The 25,573-nt window shown below is 38.8% G+C and overlaps 1 protein-coding gene across 1 annotated transcript in view; it reads right to left on the bottom strand.

Moving 5' to 3' along the window:
* LOC144892383 (sialic acid-binding Ig-like lectin 15) overlaps nt 1-25,573 on the bottom strand; it is a 109,837-nt gene that overhangs the window by 71,901 nt on the left and 12,363 nt on the right. The gene's annotated exons all lie outside the window — the stretch shown is intronic.

The following is a 25,573-nucleotide window of genomic DNA, read 5'->3' as shown; positions in this document are numbered from 1 at the left end:
AGATGAAACCATCACAAAAATAACATGTGATTTAACAGATGAAACCATCACAAAAATAACATGTCATTTAACATCTGAAACTAGCACAAACATAGTGTGTGATTTAACATCTGAAACCAGCACAAACATAATGTGTGATTTAACAGATGAAACCAGCACAAACATAATGTGTGATTTAACAGATGAAACCATCACAAACATATTGTGTGATTTAACAGATGAAACCAGGACAAACATAATGTGTGATTTAGCATCTGAAACCATCACAAACATATTGTGTGATTTAACAGATGAAACCAGCACAAACATAATGTGTGATTTAACAGATGAAACCATCACAAACATATTGTGTGATTTAACAGATGAAACCAGGACAAACATAATGTGTGATTTAACAGATGAAACCAGCACAAACATAATGTGTGATTTAACAGATGAAACCAGCACAAACATAATGTGTGATTTAAGAGATGAAACCAGCACAAACATAATGTGTGATTTAACAGATGAAACCATCACAAACATATTGTGTGATTTAACAGATGAAACCAGGACAAACATAATGTGTGATTTAACAGATGAAACCATCACAAACATATTGTGTGATTTAACAGATGAAACCAGGACAAACATAATGTGTGATTTAACAGATGAAACCAGCACAAACATAATGTGTGATTTAACAGATGAAACCAGGACAAACATAATGTGTGATTTAACAGATGAAACCAGCACAAACATAATGTGTGATTTAACAGATGAAACCATCACAAACATAATGTGTGATTTAACAGATGAAACCAGCACAAACATAATGTGTGATTTAACAGATGAAACCAGCACAAACATAATGTGTGATTTAACAGATGAAACCATCACAAACATAATGTGTGATTTAACAGATGAAACCAGCACAAACATAATGTGTGATTTAACAGATGAAACCAGCACAAACATAATGTGTGATTTAACAGATGAAACCAGCACAAACATATTGTGTGATTTAACAGATGAAACCAGGACAAACATAATGTGTGATTTAACAGATGAAACCAGGACAAACATAATGTGTGATTTAACAGATGAAACCATCACAAACATAATGTGTGATTTAACAGATGAAACGAGCACAAACATAGTGTGTGATTTAACAGATGAAACCAGGACAAACATAATGTGTGATTTAACAGATGAAACCATCACAAACATATTGTGTGATTTAACAGATGAAACCAGGACAAACATAATGTGTGATTTAACAGATGAAACCAGCACAAACATGTGTGATTTAACAGATGAAACCAGGACAAACATAATGTGTGATTTAACAGATGAAACCAGCACAAACATAATGTGTGATTTAACAGATGAAACCAGCACAAACATAATGTGTGATTTAACAGATGAAACCAGCACAAACATAATGTGTGATTTAACAGATGAAACCAGCACAAACATAATGTGTGATTTAACAGATGAAACCATCACAAACATAATGTGTGATTTAACAGATGAAACCAGCACAAACATAATGTGTGATTTAACAGATGAAACCAGCACAAACATAATGTGTGATTTAACAGATGAAACCAGCACAAACATAATGTGTGATTTAACAGATGAAACCAGGACAAACATAATGTGTGATTCAACATATGAAACCAGCACAAACATAATGTGTGATTTAACAGATGAAACCATCACAAAAATAACATGTGATTTAACAGATGAAACCATCACAAAAATAACATGTCATTTAACATCTGAAACTAGCACAAACATAGTGTGTGATTTAACATCTGAAACCAGCACAAACATAATGTGTGATTTAACAGCTGAAACCAGGACAAACATAATGTGTGATTTAGCATCTGAAACCAGCACAAACATAATGTGTGATTTAACAGATGAAACCAGCACAAACATAATGTGTGATTCAACATATGAAACCAGCACAAACATAATGTGTGATTTAACAGATGAAACCATCACAAAAATAACATGTGATTTAACAGATGAAACCATCACAAAAATAACATGTCATTTAACATCTGAAACTAGCACAAACATAGTGTGTGATTTAACATCTGAAACCAGCACAAACATAATGTGTGATTTAACAGATGAAACCAGCACAAACATAATGTGTGATTTAACAGATGAAACCAGGACAAACATAATGTGTGATTTAGCATCTGAAACCAGCACAAACATAATGTGTGATATAACAGATGAAACCAGCACAAACATAATGTGTGATTCAACATATGAAACCAGCACAAACATAATGTGTGATTTAACAGATGAAACCATCACAAAAATAACATGTGATTTAACAGATGAAACCATCACAAAAATAACATGTCATTTAACATCTGAAACTAGCACAAACATAGTGTGTGATTTAACATCTGAAACCAGCACAAACATAATGTGTGATTTAACAGATGAAACCAGCACAAACATAATGTGTGATTTAACAGATGAAACCATCACAAACATATTGTGTGATTTAACAGATGAAACCAGGACAAACATCATGTGTGATTTAGCATCTGAAACCATCACAAACATATTGTGTGATTTAACAGATGAAACCAGCACAAACATAATGTGTGATTTAACAGATGAAACCATCACAAACATATTGTGTGATTTAACAGATGAAACCAGGACAAACATAATGTGTGATTTAACAGATGAAACCAGCACAAACATAATGTGTGATTTAACAGATGAAACCAGCACAAACATAATGTGTGATTTAACAGATGAAACCAGCACAAACATAATGTGTGATTTAACAGATGAAACCATCACAAACATATTGTGTGATTTAACAGATGAAACCAGGACAAACATAATGTGTGATTTAACAGATGAAACCATCACAAACATATTGTGTGATTTAACAGATGAAACCAGGACAAACATAATGTGTGATTTAACAGATGAAACCAGCACAAACATAATGTGTGATTTAACAGATGAAACCAGGACAAACATAATGTGTGATTTAACAGATGAAACCAGCACAAACATAATGTGTGATTTAACAGATGACACCATCACAAACATAATGTGTGATTTAACAGATGAAACCAGCACAAACATAATGTGTGATTTAACAGATGAAACCAGCACAAACATAATGTGTGATTTAACAGATGAAACCATCACAAACATAATGTGTGATTTAACAGATGAAACCAGCACAAACATAATGTGTGATATAACAGATGAAACCAGCACAAACATAATGTGTGATTTAACAGATGAAACCAGCACAAACATATTGTGTGATTTAACAGATGAAACCAGGACAAACATAATGTGTGATTTAACAGATGAAACCAGGACAAACATAATGTGTGATTTAACAGATGAAACCATCACAAACATAATGTGTGATTTAACAGATGAAACGAGCACAAACATAGTGTGTGATTTAACAGATGAAACCAGGACAAACATAATGTGTGATTTAACAGATGAAACCATCACAAACATATTGTGTGATTTAACAGATGAAACCAGGACAAACATAATGTGTGATTTAACAGATGAAACCAGCACAAACATAATGTGTGATTTAACAGATGAAACCAGGACAAACATAATGTGTGATTTAACAGATGAAACCAGCACAAACATAATGTGTGATTTAACAGATGAAACCAGCACAAACATAATGTGTGATTTAACAGATGAAACCAGCACAAACATAATGTGTGATTTAACAGATGAAACCAGCACAAACATAATGTGTGATTTAACAGATGAAACCATCACAAACATAATGTGTGATTTAACAGATGAAACCAGCACAAACATAATGTGTGATTTAACAGATGAAACCAGCACAAACATAATGTGTGATTTAACAGATGAAACCAGCACAAACATATTGTGTGATTTAACAGATGAAACCAGGACAAACATAATGTGTGATTTAACAGATGAAACCAGCACAAACATAATGTGTGATTTAACAGATGAAACCATCACAAACATAATGTGTGATTTAACAGATGAAACCAGGACAAACATAATGTGTGATTTAACAGATGAAACCAGCACAAACATAATGTGTCATTTAACATATGAAACCAGCACAAACATAATGTGTGATTTAACATATGAAACCAAGACAAACATAATGTGTGATTTAACAGATGAAACCATCACAAACATATTGTGTGATTTAACAGATGAAACCAGGACAAACATATTGTGTGATTTAACAGATGAAACCAGCACAAACATAATGTGTGATTTAACATATGAAACCATCACAAACATAATGTGTGATTTAACATATGAAACCAGTACAAACATAAAGTGTGATTTAACATCTGAAACCAGCACAAACATAACATGTGATTACCTTCGCAAAAGCGGAAGGTTATGTTTTGATCGCTGTGTATTTATTTGTATGTCTGTGTGTGTGTGTGTATGTTATTCGCATAACTCAAAAAGTATTCAACCGAATTGCATGAAATTTGGTGGGATGATTGGTTATTATACGGGACACATTTGATTAGATTTTGGGAGCAATCGGGTCAAAGGTCAAGGTCAAGGTCACGAAAAGGTCAAAATCGTATTTTTGTTGTTCTGTTCCCTACACTCCCATGCCAAGTACAGAACAGTAGCTGCGGCGAAGGTATGCGCTCTACCGAGTGCCCGTTCTAGTTTAACATCTGAAACGAGCACAAACATAGTGTGTGATTTAACATCTGAAACGAGCACAAACATAATGTGTGATTTAACAGATGAAACCAGCACAAACATAATGTGTGATTTAACAGATGAAACCAGCACAAACATAATGTGTGATTTAACAGATGAAACCAGCACAAACATAATGTGTGATTTAACAGATGAAACCAGCACAAACATAATGTGTGATGTAACAGATGAAACCAGGACAAACATATTGTGTGATTTAACATATGAAACCTGCACAAACATAATGTGTGATTAAACAGATGAAACCATCACAAACATAATGTGTGATTTAACAGATGAAACCATCACAAACATAATGTGTGATTTAACAGATGAAACCATCACAAACATAATGTGTGATTTAACAGATGAAACCAGGACAAACATAACTTTTGATTTAACATATCAAACCAGCACAAACATATTGTGTGATTTAACATCTGAAACCAGCACGAACATAATGTTTTATTTTACATATGAAACCAGGACAAACATATTGTGTGATTTAACATATGAAACCTGCACAAACATAATGTGTGATTAAACAGATGAAACCAGCACAAACATAATGTGTGATTTAACAGATGAAACCAGCACAAACATAATGTGTGATGTAACAGATGAAACCAGGACAAACATATTGTGTGATTTAACATATGAAACCTGCACAAACATAATGTGTGATTAAACAGATGAAACCATCACAAACATAATGTGTGATTTAACAGATGAAACCATCACAAACATAATGTGTGATTTAACAGATGAAACCATCACAAACATAATGTGTGATTTAACAGATGAAACCAGGACAAACATAACTTTTGATTTAACATATCAAACCAGCACAAACATATTGTGTGATTTAACATCTGAAACCAGCACGAACATAATGTTTTATTTTACATATGAAACCAGCACAAACATAATGTGTGATTTAAACAAATGAAACCAGCACAAACATATTGTGTGATTTAACAGATGAAACCAGGACAAACATAATGTGTGATTTAACATCTGAAACGAGCACAAACATAGTGTGTGATTTAACATCTGAAACCAGCACAAACATAATGTGTGATTTAACAGATGAAACCATCACAAATATAATGTGTGATTTAACATATGAAACCATCACAAACATAATGTGTGATTTAACAGATGAAACCATCACAAACATAATGTGTGATTTAACAGATGAAACCATCACAAACATAATGTGTGATTTAACAGATGAAACCATCACAAACATAATGTGTGATTTAACAGATGAAACCATCACAAACATAATGTGTGATTCAACATATGAAACCAGCACAAACATAATGTGTGATTTAACATCTGAAACCAGCACAAACATAATGTGTGATTCAACATCTGAAACGAGCACAAACATAGTGTGTGATTTAACAGATGAAACCAGGACAAACATAATGTGTGATTTAACAGATGAAACCAGGACAAACATAATGTGTGATTTAACAGATGAAACGAGCACAAACATAATGTTTGATTTAACAGATGAAACGAGCACAAACATAATGTGTGATTTAACAGATGAAACCAGGACAAACATAATGTGTGATTTAACATATGAAACCAGCACAAACATAATGTGTGATTTAACATATGAAACCAGCACAAACATAATGTGTGATTTAACATATGAAACCAGCACAAACATAATGTTCGATTTAACATATGAAACCAGCACAAACATAATGTGTGATTTAACAGATGAAACCATCACAAACATAATGTGTGATTTAACATATTGTTGCGGATATGGGATTTGGCCTCCATCCATATCCGCTTGTAAATATTCCCCTATTTCCCCAATACTCCCCAACTATCCCCAATCCCCCATTCCCTAGTCCCATTATCTGTAAACAACACTCTGTAGCCCCGACCTTCCCCTTTTTCCCCCATTAAATGTCGTACCCAGGTTCACCGCATCTCACGTAGACAACTATAGGACATCTTGCTAGTTATTCTTAGTCTATGTCAGTTAAGGACTCGTTTCCATTAATTCTGACTCTTCGTTGCACCAGAATGTGATTGTATGGCACCGTTAGAAAGTTTAGGACCTCCCAATACCTCCCCGCAGCTCTTCCTCATGCTACAACCACAACAACAACAACAGCGGCGGCGGCGCGGGGAGTGTGCGTCCTCACTCCGGCTTGGTTAGCCGCCATTGAACATGTGCTCCGACGGGGTTACCACGCAGGGGCTCACTGTCAGCTCCTCGTCAAGGGCGGAGCCCGGTAACCCCCCGCACCCAATAAGAAGCGGCGGACCGATTCCATCTGGGGCGGAGCTAACGAGCCGAGGGCGTGTCACTCCCCGCTGGGCATGCGCAGGAAGACGTAGGTGACGTCAGATGCGCCTCAGCTTGGAGAAGAAAGGACGCCACCTCCTAGCGCTGAGAAATACCTCCCCGCCTCTCTGGACCGGACCGGGTCGATTCTGCCCCTGAGCCAAGGTGCACCTTGAGCTATCGACTGCCTGCCCTCCCCTGCCATCAATCCCCGTGTAAGTCAGTCTTGTCCCGTTTGTCTGTGGTCTGTCGGGAATAAGATAAGACTGTGTCTAAGTGCCCATCTTGCTGTGCTTTACCTCTTGCCGTGTAATCTAACCGTTCTGCATAACCAATATTATATCCTCCTCCGGAGGTCTTGAGAACTGTACCCCTTGTGTCGTTGCCTTAATCCCAGCCGTTGTGTCCTTTCCTTCATTGATTTAGCATAGCGCGATTCGGCCAACGTTCGAGTGTAATCGGGTAAACTGTGCGAACACGGCGGCCATTCCGCTCAGTCACGCAACATCTAAGTCGTGTCCGTAACAATATGAAACCAGGACAAACATATTGTGTGATTTAACAGATGAAACCATCACAAAAATAACATGTCATTTAACATCTGAAACTAGCACAAACATAGTGTGTGATTTAACATCTGAAACCAGCACAAACATAATGTGTGATTCAACATATGAAACCAGCACAAACATAATGTGTGATTTAACAGATGAAACCATCACAAAAATAACATGTGATTTAACAGATGAAACCATCACAAAAATAACATGTCATTTAACATCTGAAACTAGCACAAACATAGTGTGTGATTTAACATCTGAAACCAGCACAAACATAATGTGTGATTTAACAGATGAAACCAGGACAAACATAATGTGTGATTTAGCATCTGAAACCAGCACAAACATAATGTGTGATTTAACAGATGAAACCAGCACAAACATAATGTGTGATTCAACATATGAAACCAGCACAAACATAATGTGTGATTTAACAGATGAAACCATCACAAAAATAACATGTGATTTAACAGATGAAACCATCACAAAAATAACATGTCATTTAACATCTGAAACTAGCACAAACATAGTGTGTGATTTAACATCTGAAACCAGCACAAACATAATGTGTGATTTAACAGATGAAACCAGCACAAACATAATGTGTGATTTAACATCTGAAACCAGCACAAACATAATGTGTGATTTAACAGATGAAACCAGCACAAACATAATGTGTGATTTAACAGATGAAACCAGCACAAACATAATGTGTGATTTAGAATCTGAAACCATCACAAACATATTGTGTGATTTAACAGATGAAACCAGCACAAACATAATGTGTGATTTAACAGATGAAACCATCACAAACATATTGTGTGATTTAACAGATGAAACCAGGACAAACATAATGTGTGATTTAACAGATGAAACCAGCACAAACATAATGTGTGATTTAACAGATGAAACCAGCACAAACATAATGTGTGATTTAACAGATGAAACCAGCACAAACATAATGTGTGATTTAACAGATGAAACCATCACAAACATATTGTGTGATTTAACAGATGAAACCAGGACAAACATAATGTGTGATTTAACAGATGAAACCATCACAAACATATTGTGTGATTTAACAGATGAAACCAGGACAAACATAATGTGTGATTTAACAGATGAAACCAGCACAAACATAATGTGTGATTTAACAGATGAAACCAGCACAAACATAATGTGTGATTTAACAGATGAAACCAGCACAAACATAATGTGTGATTTAACAGATGAAACCAGCACAAACATAATGTGTGATTTAACAGATGAAACCAGCACAAACATAATGTGTGATTTAACAGATGAAACCATCACAAACATAATGTGTGATTTAACAGATGAAACCAGCACAAACATAATGTGTGATTTAACAGATGAAACCAGCACAAACATAATGTGTGATTTAACAGATGAAACCAGCACAAACATATTGTGTGATTTAACAGATGAAACCAGGACAAACATAATGTGTGATTTAACAGATGAAACCAGGACAAACATAATGTGTGATTTAACAGATGAAACCATCACAAACATAATGTGTGATTTAACAGATGAAACGAGCACAAACATAGTGTGTGATTTAACAGATGAAACCAGGACAAACATAATGTGTGATTTAACAGATGAAACCAGGACAAACATGTGTGATTTAACAGATGAAACCAGCACAAACATATTGTGTGATTTAACAGATGAAACCAGCACAAACATAATGTGTGATTTAACAGATGAAACCATCACAAACATAATGTGTGATTTAACAGATGAAACGAGCACAAACATAATGTGTGATTTAACATATGAAACCAGGACAAACATATTGTGTGATTTAACAGATGAAACCATCACAAAAATAACATGTCATTTAACATCTGAAACTAGCACAAACATAGTGTGTGATTTAACATCTGAAACCAGCACAAACATAATGTGTGATTCAACATATGAAACCAGCACAAACATAATGTGTGATTTAACAGATGAAACCATCACAAAAATAACATGTGATTTAACAGATGAAACCATCACAAAAATAACATGTCATTTAACATCTGAAACTAGCACAAACATAGTGTGTGATTTAACATCTGAAACCAGCACAAACATAATGTGTGATTTAACAGCTGAAACCAGGACAAACATAATGTGTGATTTAGCATCTGAAACCAGCACAAACATAATGTGTGATTAAACAGATGAAACCAGCACAAACATAATGTGTGATTTAACAGATGAAACCATCACAAACATATTGTGTGATTTAACAGATGAAACCAGGACAAACATAATGTGTGATTTAGCATCTGAAACCATCACAAACATATTGTGTGATTTAACAGATGAAACCAGCACAAACATAATGTGTGATTTAACAGATGAAACCATCACAAACATATTGTGTGATTTAACAGATGAAACCAGGACAAACATAATGTGTGATTTAACAGATGAAACCAGCACAAACATAATGTGTGATTTAACAGATGAAACCAGCACAAACATAATGTGTGATTTAACAGATGAAACCAGCACAAACATAATGTGTGATTTAACAGATGAAACCATCACAAACATATTGTGTGATTTAACAGATGAAACCAGGACAAACATAATGTGTGATTTAACAGATGAAACCATCACAAACATATTGTGTGATTTAACAGATGAAACCAGGACAAACATAATGTGTGATTTAACAGATGAAACCAGCACAAACATAATGTGTGATTTAACAGATGAAACCAGGACAAACATAATGTGTGATTTAACAGATGAAACCAGCACAAACATAATGTGTGATTTAACAGATGAAACCATCACAAACATAATGTGTGATTTAACAGATGAAACCAGCACAAACATAATGTGTGATTTAACAGATGAAACCAGCACAAACATAATGTGTGATTTAACAGATGAAACCATCACAAACATAATGTGTGATTTAACAGATGAAACCAGCACAAACATAATGTGTGATTTAACAGATGAAACCAGCACAAACATAATGTGTGATTTAACAGATGAAACCAGCACAAACATATTGTGTGATTTAACAGATGAAACCAGGACAAACATAATGTGTGATTTAACAGATGAAACCAGGACAAACATAATGTGTGATTTAACAGATGAAACCATCACAAACATAATGTGTGTTTTAACAGATGAAACGAGCACAAACATAGTGTGTGATTTAACAGATGAAACCAGGACAAACATAATGTGTGATTTAACAGATGAAACCATCACAAACATATTGTGTGATTTAACAGATGAAACCAGGACAAACATAATGTGTGATTTAACAGATGAAACCAGCACAAACATAATGTGTGATTTAACAGATGAAACCAGGACAAACATAATGTGTGATTTAACAGATGAAACCAGCACAAACATAATGTGTGATTTAACAGATGAAACCAGCACAAACATAATGTGTGATTTAACAGATGAAACCAGCACAAACATAATGTGTGATTTAGCAGATGAAACCAGCACAAACATAATGTGTGATTTAACAGATGAAACCATCACAAACATAATGTGTGATTTAACAGATGAAACCAGCACAAACATAATGTGTGATTTAACAGATGAAACCAGCACAAACATAATGTGTGATTTAACAGATGAAACCAGCACAAACATATTGTGTGATTTAACAGATGAAACCAGGACAAACATAATGTGTGATTTAACAGATGAAACCAGGACAAACATAATGTGTGATTTAACAGATGAAACCATCACAAACATAATGTGTGATTTAACAGATGAAACGAGCACAAACATAGTGTGTGATTTAACAGATGAAACCAGGACAAACATAATGTGTGATTTAACAGATGAAACCAGGACAAACATAATGTGTGATTTAACAGATGAAACCAGGACAAACATAATGTGTGATTTAACAGATGAAACCAGCACAAACATAATGTGTGATTTAAACAAATGAAACCAGCACAAACATATTGTGTGATTTAACAGATGAAACCAGGACAAACATAATGTGTGATTTAACATCTGAAACCAGCACAAACATAATGTGTGATTTAACAGATGAAACCAGCACAAACATAATGTGTGATTTAAACAAATGAAACCAGCACAAACATATTGTGTGATTTAACAGATGAAACCATCACAAACATAATGTGTGATTTAACAGATGAAACGAGCACAAACATAATGTGTGATTTAAAAGATGAAACCATCACAAACATAATGTGTGATTTAACATATGAAACCAGGACAAACATATTGTGTGATTTAACAGATGAAAACATCACAAAAATAACATGTCATTTAACATCTGAAACTAGCACAAACATAGTGTTTGATTTAACATCTGAAACCAGCACAAACATAATGTGTGATTTAACAGATGAAACCAGCACAAACATATTGTGTGATTTAACAGATGAAACCAGCACAAACATAATGTGTGATTTAACAGATGAAACCATCACAAACATAATGTGTGATTTAACAGATGAAACGAGCACAAACATAGTGTGTGATTTAACAGATGAAACAAGGACAAACATAATGTGTGATTTAACATATGAAACCAGCACAAACATAATGTGTGATTTAACATATTAAACCAGCACAAACATAATGTGTGATTTAACAGATGAAACCATCACAAACATAATGTGTGATTTAACATATGAAACCAGGACAAACATATTGTGTGATTTAACAGATGAAATCATCACAAAAATAACATGTCATTTAACATCTGAAACTAGCACAAACATAGTGTGTGATTTAACATCTGAAACCAGCACAAACATAATGTGTGATTTAACAGATGAAACCAGCACAAACATAATGTGTGATTTAACAGATGAAACCAGCACAAACATAATGTGTGATTTAACAGATGAAACCAGCACAAACATAATGTGTGATTTAACAGATGAAACCAGCACAAACATAATGTGTGATTTAACAGATGAAACCATCACAAACATAATGTGTGATTTAACAGATGAAACCAGGACAAACATAATGTGTGATTTAACAGATGAAACCATCACAAACATAATGTGTGATTTAACAGATGAAACCATCACAAACATAATGTGTGATTTAACAGATGAAACCAGGACAAACATAACTTTTGATTTAACATATCAAACCAGCACAAACATATTGTGTGATTTAACATCTGAAACCAGCACGAACATAATGTTTTATTTAACATATGAAACCAGCACAAACATAATGTGTGATTTAAACAAATGAAACCAGCACAAACATATTGTGTGATTTAACAGATGAAACCAGGACAAACATAATGTGTGATTTAACAGATGAAACCATCACAAAAATAACATGTGATTTAACAGATGAAACCATCACAAAAATAACATGTCATTTAACATCTGAAACTAGCACAAACATAGTGTATGATTTACCATCTGAAACCAGCACAAACATAATGTGTGATTTAACAGATGAAACCAGGACAAACATAATGTGTGATTTAGCATCTGAAACCAGCACAAATATAATGTGTGATTTAACAGATGAAACCAGCACAAACATAATGTGTGATTTAACAGATGAAACCATCACAAAAATAACATGTGATTTAACAGATGAAACCATCACAGAAATAACATGTCATTTAACATCTGAAACTAGCACAAACATAGTGTGTGATTTAACATCTGAAACCAGCACAAACATAATGTGTGATTTAACAGATGAAACCAGCACAAACATAATGTGTGATTTAACAGATGAAACCAGCACAAACATAATGTGTGATTTAACAGATGAAACCATCACAAACATATTGTGTGATTTAACAGATGAAACCAGGACAAACATAATGTGTGATTTAGCATCTGAAACCATCACAAACATATTGTGTGATTTAACAGATGAAACCAGCACAAACATAATGTGTGATTTAACAGATGAAACCATCACAAACATATTGCGTGATTTAACAGATGAAACCAGGACAAACATAATGTGTGATTTAACAGATGAAACCAGCACAAACAAAATGTGTGATTTAACAGATGAAACCAGCACAAACATAATGTGTGATTTAACAGATGAAACCAGCACAAACATAATGTGTGATTTAACAGATGAAACCATCACAAACATATTGTGTGATTTAACAGATGAAACCAGGACAAACATAATGTGTGATTTAACAGATGAAACCATCACAAACATATTGTGTGATTTAACAGATGAAACCAGGACAAACATAATGTGTGATTTAACAGATGAAACCAGCACAAACATAATGTGTGATTTCACAGATGAAACCAGGACAAACATAATGTGTGATTTAACAGATGAAACCAGCACAAACATAATGTGTGATTTAACAGATGAAACCAGCACAAACATAATGTGTGATTCAACAGATGAAACCAGCACAAACATAATGTGTGATTTAACAGATGAAACCAGCACAAACATAATGTGTGATTTAACAGATGAAACCATCACAAACATAATGTGTGATTTAACAGATGAAACCAGCACAAACATAATGTGTGATTTAACACATGAAACCAGCACAAACATAATGTGTGATTTAACAGATGAAACCAGCACAAACATATTGTGTAATTTAACAGATGAAACCAGGACAAACATAATGTGTGATTTAACAGATGAAACCAGGACAAACATAATGTGTGATTTAACAGATGAAACCATCACAAACATAATGTGTGATTTAACAGATGAAACGAGCACAAACATAGTGTGTGATTTAACAGATGAAACCAGGACAAACATAATGTGTGATTTAACAGATGAAACCAGGACAAACATAATGTGTGATTTAACAGATGAAACCATCACAAACATAATGTGTGATTTAACAGATGAAACCAGCACAAACATATTGTGTGATTTAACAGATGAAACCAGCACAAACATAATGTGTGATTTAACAGATGAAACCATCACAAACATAATGTGTGATTTAACAGATGAAACCATCACAAACATAATGTGTGATTTAACAGATGAAACGAGCACAAACATAGTGTGTGATTTAACAGATGAAACCAGGACAAACATAATGTGTGATTTAACATATGAAACCAGCACAAACATAATGTGTGATTTAACATATTGTTACGGACACGGCTAAAGATGTTGCTTGACCGAGCGGAATGGCCGCCGTGTTCGTACAGTTTACCCGATTACCCCCAACTCACCCGATTCCACTCGAACGTTGGCCAAATCGCGCTATGCTAAATCAATGATGGAAAGGACACAACGACTGGGATAAATGAAACGACGCAAGGGGTACAGTTCTCAAGACCTCCGGAGGAGGATATAATTAGTGGTGGAGAAAAGGGGTAGATTACAAGGTAGAGTGAGGTAAAAGACACAGAAGAGATAGGCACTTAGATACAATCTTATCCAGCCCAGACAGACCACAGACAAACGGAACAAGACTGACTTACACAAGGATTGATGGCAGGGAAGGACAGGTCGGTTGATAGCACAAGGTGCACCTTGGCTCAGGGACAGGATCAAGCACGGTCCAAAAGATGCAGGGAGGCCTCACAGCGCTCGGAGGTGGCGTCCTTCTTTTCCAAGCTCAGCGCGCATCTGACGTCACCTCCCTCTTCCTGCGCATGCTCAGCGGGGAGTGACACGCCCTCGGCTGGTTGACTCCGCCCCAGATGGGACCGGTCCGCCGCTTCTATTGGGTGCGGGGGTTACCGGGCTCCGCCCTTGACGAGGAGCTGACAGCGAGCCCCTACGTGGTAACCCCGTCGAGCACATGTTCGATGGTGGCTCGTTGGAAAGGCCTGGTGCCCTCCCAACACCCCCTACCAACCAAGCCGGAGTGAGGACGCACACTCCCCGCGCCGCCGCCATTGCTTTTGTTGTTGTTGTTGTTGTTGTTGTTGCTGAACCGTGAGGAAGAGCTGCGGGGAGGTATTGGGAGGTCCTAAACTTCCTAACGGTGCCATACAATCACATTCTGGTGCAACGAAGAGTCAGAATTAATGGAAACGAGTCCTTAACTGACATAGACTAAGAATAACTAGCAAGATGTCCTATAGTTGTCTTACATGAGATGCGGTGAACCTGGGCACGACATTTAATGGGGGAAATAGGGGGAGGTCGGGTCTACAGAGTGTTGTTTACAGAAAATGGGACTAGGGAATGGGGGATTGGGGATAGTTGGGAAGTATTGAGGAAATAGGGGAATATTTACAAGCGGATATGGATGGATGTAAATCCCATATCTGCAACACTGCACCCTTCTCTACCTCGGGGCGTCCCGACCCGATAAATTTTTACCTACTTTAGTGTGGCACTCAGATGTAGTTCCCTCTACTATTAACTCAACCCTGAGTGCGACAGTTTTACAGATGTTCACAAATGAGTAAATATGTCCCCCTGCGACGTTGCACCCTTCTCCTAACAGAAACACACCCACAGGATAACCGAATCGCGGAAAGCATCCTCAAATTAAACATACAGCCGGTAGGGAGCATTATTTACAATTGACGCTACTTTATTTACAAGACTAACCCAGGACCTGTGATTGTTCTTTCTGGGGGGGAGACAGTCTGCTCTGCATCAACGCACCATGAAAACACCCAAAACGCACCAATACATTCTCAAGCACCAATCGGTGCAGTCACCATTGTTCATGAAAATAAAAACAACAACCCCTAACCCTGCAGGTGTCTCTTGCTCTTTGGCTCCCTCTGCTGGTTATTACTTTCTTCCAGATGTTGTAATTTCCTTTCATTTTCTTACTGGCGGCCTATTTGAGCATAAAATGAAATGCACCCAACGTGTCCATTTTTATTTATTTATGGCCCACAGGGCCGACTAGTGTGGTTCACCTGTGGGGCATCGGTGCCCTGTGGCCAAGGTCCGCCAGCAAGATTTCGGGCCCTCATGGCCGGTTCCAGCAGAGGGGCCATGCCCCAACCCATGGGGTCCATAAGTGGTGCTCGGCCACAGACATGTGGTCCATAATGTGGTGCATCGATGCAGACAGCTGGTTCTGAGAGTGCCGGGCGCACAATGGCCGACTCACGCACGCTCCCCTCGGCACCCAATGGCGCACAGGTCATGTGGGAGACAAAAGAGACAAATGAGCGAGGGGTAAGGTCACAAGGGTACACATCAATAAGGCAATGCAAGGCGAAATGCGTACGGAGAGCGAAATGAGAAGCTCGTCCCTACCGTACGTCACCCCCCCTGTCACCTACACTACCCTTGCCCTTACCCCATATTTACAAAATCTACGCATTTACAAATTCGTCGCTAATGTCTCGTCTCCCCATATTTCTCCAATACCAAATTCGTCACCACAATCCCTCTACTTCAAAATTTGCCATCACCCAATTCATCATCAATCCTCATAAGGAGGAAGAGATGGAACATCAAGCACAATGTCACACCCACGTCATGATGCGTCTCACATTCCAAACATCTGCACAATAAAATAACAAAACATGGCATGGTGTGGAGGTACGTCATCTCAGGTGAGTGGATGCAGATGGTGCGAGGAGACTTCAATCCTAACTATCCTCTAAATGACTTTAACACACTTTACACTACCCGGGGTCTTTCCCTGCCAATCCATTGGCCAGCTTACACTATGGGTTCTAAAAACCAATTCCCATTGACCAAACTGTGGTGCTCATCAATTTGGGGTCTCACTCCCCCGATTCATCTCCCGGTGCCCTTGCACAATTTCTGGGCTGTGACGTGTAGCTCTCCCAGCAGGTCTACCCACCTGCACACCTCCACCACTGCAGTTGCCACCCGAGCTTACCTGCTCCTTAACCTAACCTATCTACTGGGGAAGGCCCCTCCTGGCTCTGTCACCCCACTCGGTGCCCTCTGGCACTGGGCTACCCGGGTCCGTCCTCCGGATCCTCGGGCCCCATCCACAACTACCGGCTCCCAGAGCCCACCTGCGGCCTCACCTGGCCGACATCCTCACAGTGGTGGAGTGCCCAAACCAACTACACACACTAACAGGCTACACGCCCAGCCATTTCCACAACACTAATGCACCCATCCAAATACCATTCTGTCACCCGCACCACAGATGCCAATATCCACCACAATTTACCTATACCCTCTACCTAACACTTACACTACCCGCCCCGGGTATTCATGATGGGGGTCCACTCTTCCCCCATTCACACCTTCGCACCACCCACTCCACTCTATCGTTTCCACCATACTCACTCCATGACCATCCATTCCAATACTCCACTTATTCCACACTCCATGTCTTCCACACAACCATTTATTCCATTCACCTGTTGGTGCACACCTGTGCACTCACACCTGGTGCCACCTGCACCCTTCTCTCCCCCAAGCGCATTCGCGCTGATCCACAACACTCACTACTCATACACTGCTCCACACACCTGTCCAGTTCTCACACAGCATCATCTCATCTAACTACTCCCCTCTGAAACTTGCGCTTCCCAGTCGCCCCTTTAAACTATTGCGCTCCCTCGTCATTATCATCCACTCTACTCTACCTGCGTCCCCACTACAGGTGTCATTGTCACTAACTAATCTTAACGTTACCTAATGTCATCTTCTAGGGCCCTACACACAATATCCTAACCCACCCGGGCTAGTTTTCACTGCCATCAACCCCCTAAGCTAGTGCTCCTTTGCCCCCCCCCCCCCCTTACTGTGAGGGATGGTGGATTTGCCATCCCTCCACATCGGGGAGGTCCCACTATCAATTTTGCACATCCAAATTCCACAAATCAAACATTTTCTATTTACTGCCAATTCTATTCACTATTCTAAATTTCGTATCAAATCACTATCACTATCATCACAGTCCACTATATCCTAGCCTCGGTGCGTCGTGACATCATTAAACTCGCTTCGTAAAGCCGAGCAATGAATTCGGGTGGTTTGGTCGCCTGCAGGTTGAATCCGTCCGGCTTTCGGTTCAAGGGAGGTGGTTTGGTTGGGCCGAGATTCCACGCACCATCTCGGCGCGGCACCTTGCGGTCCCGGGCCTGATGGCTCAATCTCCCCCGGTCGGAACCCCGTCCCCACGAGGGGGCACCGTTCCGCTTCCTCCCACTCGCCCTTGAACCGGACCGGTCGCCTCGCCCGCCAAGGCCCGGACTCGACCGTGCGGGGCGGGGCCAAGCCCGAATCGGCAACGACGCTTCGAAGAGAAGCGACGCAGCTTCGATCCGCGCCGGGCCCTGCATCCAACAAAGGGCTCCTCGCACCGAGTGCTCGCATCGGCTATCCGTCGCTCTAACCGCTAACCCGGTTACCGTCGATGCTTCACCGGCATGCTCACACGCATACGCTACCCCTTTCACCCTCACAAAACCCGGCGTTCCAAAGCCGTCTGTACATTCCACCAACGCTCTCCCTGTTACACACCACACCTCTCGCGCACACTCTTGCGCACACCTCTCCTCCGTTACGTCCTCCGTAACACTCACCATGGGCGTGCACTCTGGCATCCACCCACTAACGCGCTCACACGGGCTCTCCCACACTCGCGCTACCACCAACTCAGGTGTGCTTCCTCGCACACGTTCCACCACCACCTTACTCTCCGTGTCACACTACGCACACCCCGACGTGCATTCTCGCTCGCACTCGGTTTCACACTCGCGCTCTGATGTGCCCTCTCGCACCTGCGCCATCACCAACTCACTATTCGTGTCACACTCCGTACACCCCGACGTGCATTCTCGCTCGCACTCGGTATCACACTCGTGCTTCGTAACACGCTCACCCCTTGACGCACACTTTTTTCCACACGCGTGCCATTTCCACTCACACGGGACCCTTCACCAACGCCCGGATGCTTCCTCGATCCCAAGCGCGCGACAATTCTTTTGTCGCTAAACATCCTCCTGCAAAATCTACCCGCACAATATACAGCACGACTCACCTGGGGGATCCTTTTCTCCACGCGCACCTGCCAACTTCCATTCGGGTTAAGCACAGCATCGTGATTTGAGCAGGGACTTTGTACATATTCCATCTTTTCCTGCAATTCCCGGGCTACCTCCGTCATCTCTTCAATTTTAATTCCCAGCACTGCTTTTTCTTTATTCTCCTCGACGACCGCTGGCTTTAATAAAACACCCTCCTCTACCTCAGCGGTCGCCGGCTTTTCCAAACCCCGGGTCGCGATTTCTACCCCTGTCATTGTACCCGTGCTTTTCTCAACTTCGTTCAACCGGCGCTTCTCGACCCGCGTTACTTCCTCGTGCACCCCTGGGACCCTTTCGCCCAACTTGCGGTCTCTGTCCCTCTGCTCCCTATCGGCCCTCATTCCGTTCGTTATTTCCTCCATACTGTTGTTCAAATCTCCAATTTTTCCCATAAGGGCCCTCATTTGCAGGAAAAAAAGGTTCGAATCCACCAGCGGCACTGCTATGGTTGCGGGCGCGGTCGCCGTAGCCATGTGCGAGGCGCCATTTTGCGCGCCCGTAACCTCGTGCGCGAGGACGCCATTTTGCGAACCTGCCGCCCTCACTGCTTCGCTCTCCTCTTGTCCCTCAATTTGGTCCTGGATCGACCCTGCCTCACTCTCCTCTACCGGAACCCAGCCGTCTTGATCTGCCATAGCGCGACTTTCAAAATTCGGGTTTTCCTTTAAAAAACAAAACAATTTGCAACTGCTTGTAATTTTGAGCGCGTTAAGCGCGCTTCTGGCCTCGTATCTCACTCCTCGACACCAATTGTTACGGACACCGCTAAAGATGTTGCTTGACCGAGCGGAATGGCCGCCGTGTTCGTACAGTTTACCCGATTACCCCCAACTCACCCGATTCCACTCGAACGTTGGCCAAATCGCGCTACGCTAAATCAATGATGGAAAGGACACAACGACTGGGATAAATGAAACGACGCAAGGGGTACAGTTCTCAAGACCTCCGGAGGAGGATATAATTAGTGGTGGAGAAAAGGGGTAGATTACAAGGTAGAGTGAGGTAAAAGACACAGAAGAGATAGGCACTTAGATACAATCTTATCCAGCCCAGACAGACCACAGACAAACGGAACAAGACTGACTTACACAGGGATTGATGGCAGGGAAGGACAGGTCGGTTGATAGCACAAGGTGCACCTTGGCTCGGGGACAGGATCAAGCACGGTCCAAAAGATGCAGGGAGGCCTCACAGCGCTCGGAGGTGGCGTCCTTCTTTTCCAAGCTCAGCGCGCATCTGACGTCACCTCCCTCTTCCTGCGCATGCTCAGCGGGGAGTGACACGCCCTCGGCTGGTTGACTCCGCCCCAGATGGGACCGGTCCGCCGCTTCTATTGGGTGCGGGGGTTACCGGGCTCCGCCCTTGACGAGGAGCTGACAGCGAGCCCCTACGTGGTAACCCCGTCGAGCACATGTTCGATGGCGGCTCGTTGGAAAGGCCTGGTGCCCTCCCAACACCCCCTACCAACCAAGCCGGAGTGAGGACGCACACTCCCCGCGCCACCGCTGTTGCTGTTGTTGTTGTTGTTGTTGCTGAACCGTGAGGAAGAGCTGCGGGGAGGTATTGGGAGGTCCTAAACTTCCTAACGGTGCCATACAATCACATTCTGGTGCAACGAAGAGTCAGAATTAATGGAAACGAGTCCTTAACTGACATAGACTAAGAATAACTAGCAAGATGTCCTATAGTTGTCTTACATGAGATGCGGTGAACCTGGGCACGACATTTAATGGGGGAAATAGGGGGAGGTCGGGTCTACAGAGTGTTGTTTACAGAAAATGGGACTAGGGAATGGGGGATTGGGGATAGTTGGGAAGTATTGAGGAAATAGGGGAATATTTACAAGCGGATATGGATGGATGTAAATCCCATATCCGCAACAATATGAAACCAGCACAAACATAATGTGTGATTTAACAGATGAAACCATCACAAACATAATGTGTGATTTAACATATGAAACCAGGACAAACATATTGTGTGATTTAACAGATGAAACCATCACAAAAATAACATGTCATTTAACATCTGAAACTAGCACAAACATAATGTGTGATTTAACAGATGAAACCAGCACAAACATAATGTGTGATTTAACAGATGAAACCAGCACAAACATAATGTGTGATTTAACAGATGAAACCAGCACAAACATAATGTGTGATTTAACAGATGAAACCAGCACAAACATAATGTGTGATTTAACAGATGAAACCATCACAAACATAATGTGTGATTTAACAGATGAAACCAGCACAAACATAATGTGTGATTTAACAGATGAAACCAGCACAAACATAATGTGTGATTTAACAGATGAAACCAGCACAAACATAATGTGTGATTTAACAGATGAAACCAGCACAAACATAATGTGTGATTTAACAGATGAAACCAGCACAAACATAATGTGTGATTTAACAGATGAAACCAGCACAAACATAATGTGTGATTTAACAGATGAAACCAGCACAAATATAATGTGTGATTTAACAGATGAAACCATCACAAACATATTGTGTGATTTAACAGATGAAACCAGGACAAACATAATGTGTGATTTAACAAATGAAACCAGGACAAACATAATGTGTGATTTAGCATCTGAAACAGCACAAACATAATGTGTGATTTAACAGATGAAACCAGCACAAACATAATGTGTGATTTAACAGATGAAACCAGCACAAACATAATGTGTGATTTAACAGATGAAACCAGGACAAACATATTGTGTGATTTAACAGATGAAACCAGGACAAACATATTGTGTGATTTAACAGATGAAACCAGCACAAACATATTGTGTGATTTAACAGATGAAACCAGCACAAACATATTGTGTGATTTAACAGATGAAACCAGGACAAACATATTGTGTGATTTAACAGATGAAACCAGGACAAACATATTGTGTGATTTAACAGATGAAACCAGCACAAACATATTGTGTGATTTAACAGATGAAACCATCACAAAAATAACATGTGATTTAACATCTGAAACCAGCACAAACATATTGTGTGATTTAACATCTGAAACCAGCACAAACATAATGTGTGATTTAACAGGTGAAACCATCACAAACATAACATGTGATTTAACATCTGAAACCAGCACAAACATAATGTGTGATTTTACATATGAAACCAGCACAAACATAATGTGTGATTTAACATCTGAAACCAGCACAAACATAACATGTGATTTAACATCTGAAACGAGCACAAACATAGTGTGTGATTTAACATCTGAAACCAGCACAAACATAATGTGTGATTTAACAGACGAAACCAGCACAAACATAATGTGTGATTTAACAGATGAAACCAGCACAAACATAATGTGTGATTTAACATATGAAACCAGCACAAACATAATGTGTGATTTAACATATGAAACCAGCACAAACATAACATGTGATTTAACATCTGAAACGAGCACAAACATAGTGTGTGATTTAACATCTGAAACCAGCACAAACATAATGTGTGATTTAACAGATGAAACCAGCACAAACATAATGTGTGATTTAACAGATGAAACCAGCACAAACATAATGTGTGATTTAACAGATGAAACCAACACAAACATAATGTGTGATTTAACAGATGAAACCAGCACAAACATAATGTGTGATTTAACAGATGAAACGAGGACAAACATATTGTGTGATTTAACATATGAAACCAGCACAAACATAATGTGTGATTTAACAGATGAAACCATCACAAACATAATGTGTGATTTAACAGATGAAACCAGGACAAACATAATGTGTGATTTAACATCTGAAACCAGCACAAACATAATGTGTGATTTAACAGATGAAACCAGCACAAACATAATGTGTGATTTAACAGATGAAACCAGCACAAACATAATGTGTGATTTAACAGATGAAACCAGCACAAACATAATGTGTGATTTAACAGATGAAACCAGCACAAACATAATGTGTGATTTAACAGATGAAACCAGGACAAACATATTGTGTGATTTAACATATGAAACCAGCACAAACATAATGTGTGATTTAACATATGAAACCAGCACAAACATAATGTGTGATTTAACAGATGAAACCATCACAAACATAATGTGTGATTTAACAGATGAAACCAAGACAAACATAATGTGTGATTTAACAGATGAAACCATCACAAACATATTGTGTGATTTAACAGATGAAACCAGGACAAACATATTGTGTGATTTAACAGATGAAACCAGCACAAACATAATGTGTGATTTAACATATGAAACCATCACAAACATAATGTGTGATTTAACATATGAAACCAGTACAAACATAAAGTGTGATTTAACATCTGAAACCAGCACAAACATAACATGTGATTTAACATCTGAAACCAGCACAAACATAATGTGTGATTTAACATATGAAACCAGCACAAACATAATGTGTGATTTAACATATGAAACCAGCACAAACATAACATGTGATTTAACATCTGAAACCAGCACAAACATATTGTGTGATTTAACATCTGAAACCAGCACAAACATAATGTGTGATTTAACAGATGAAACCATCACAAACATAACATGTGATTTAACATCTGAAACCAGCACAAACATAATGTGTGATTTAACATATGAAACCAGCACAAACATAATGTGTGATTTAAGAGATGAAACCAGCACAAACATAATGTGTGATTGAAGAGATGAAACCAGCACAAACATAGTGTGTGACTTAACATCTGAAACCAGCACAAACATAATGTGTGATTTAACAGATGAAACCAGTACAAACATAATGTGTGATTTAACAGATGAAACCAGCACAAACATAATGTGTGATTTAACATATGAAACCAGCACAAACATAATGTGTGATTTAACATATGAAACCAGCACAAACATAACATGTGATTTAACATCTGAAACGAGCACAAACATAGTGTGTGATTTAACATCTGAAACCAGCACAAACATAATGTGTGATTTAACAGATGAAACCAGCACAAACATAATGTGTGATTTAACAGATGAAACCAGCACAAACATAATGTGTGATTTAACAGATGAAACCAGTACAAACATAATGTGTGATTTAACAGATGAAACCAGCACAAACATAATGTGTGATTTAACAGATGAAACCAGGACAAACATGTTGTGTGATTTAACATATGAAACCAGCACAAACATAATGTGTGATTTAACAGATGAAACCATCACAAACATAATGTGTGATTTAACAGATGAAACCAGGACAAACATAATGTGTGATTTAACATCTGAAACCAGCACAAACATAATGTGTGATTTAACAGATGAAACCAGCACAAACATAATGTGTGATTTAACAGATGAAACCAGCACAAACATAATGTGTGATTTAACAGATGAAACCAGCACAAACATAATGTGTGATTTAACAGATGAAACCAGGACAAACATATTGTGTGATTTAACATATGAAACCAGCACAAACATAATGTGTGATTTAACAGATGAAACCATCACAAACATAATGTGTGATTTAACAGATGAAACCAGGACAAACATAATGTGTGATTTAACAGATGAAACCAGCACAAACATAATGTGTGATTTAACATATGAAACCAGCAGAAACATAATGTGTGATTTAACAGATGAAACCAGGACAAACATAATGTGTGATTTAACAGATGAAACCATCACAAACATATTGTGTGATTTAACAGATGAAACCAGGACAAACATATTGTGTGATTTAACAGATGAAACCAGCACAAACATAATGTGTGATTTAACATATGAAACCATCACAAACATAATGTGTGATTTAACATATGAAACCAGTACAAACATAAAGTGTGATTTAACATCTGAAACCAGCACAAACATAACATGTGATTTAACATCTGAAACCAGCACAAACATAATGGATGATTTAACATATGAAACCAGCACAAACATAATGTGTGATTTAACATATGAAACCACCACAAACATAACATGTGATT

Source organism: Myxine glutinosa, chromosome 5 (genome assembly GCF_964187855.1).
Source record: "Myxine glutinosa chromosome 5, kmMyxGlut1.1, whole genome shotgun sequence".
In the NCBI taxonomy this organism is placed as follows: domain Eukaryota; kingdom Metazoa; phylum Chordata; class Myxini; order Myxiniformes; family Myxinidae; genus Myxine; species Myxine glutinosa.
The sequence above is the reverse complement of the archived record's forward strand: the minus strand, read 5'-3'. Positions and strand labels throughout refer to the sequence as shown.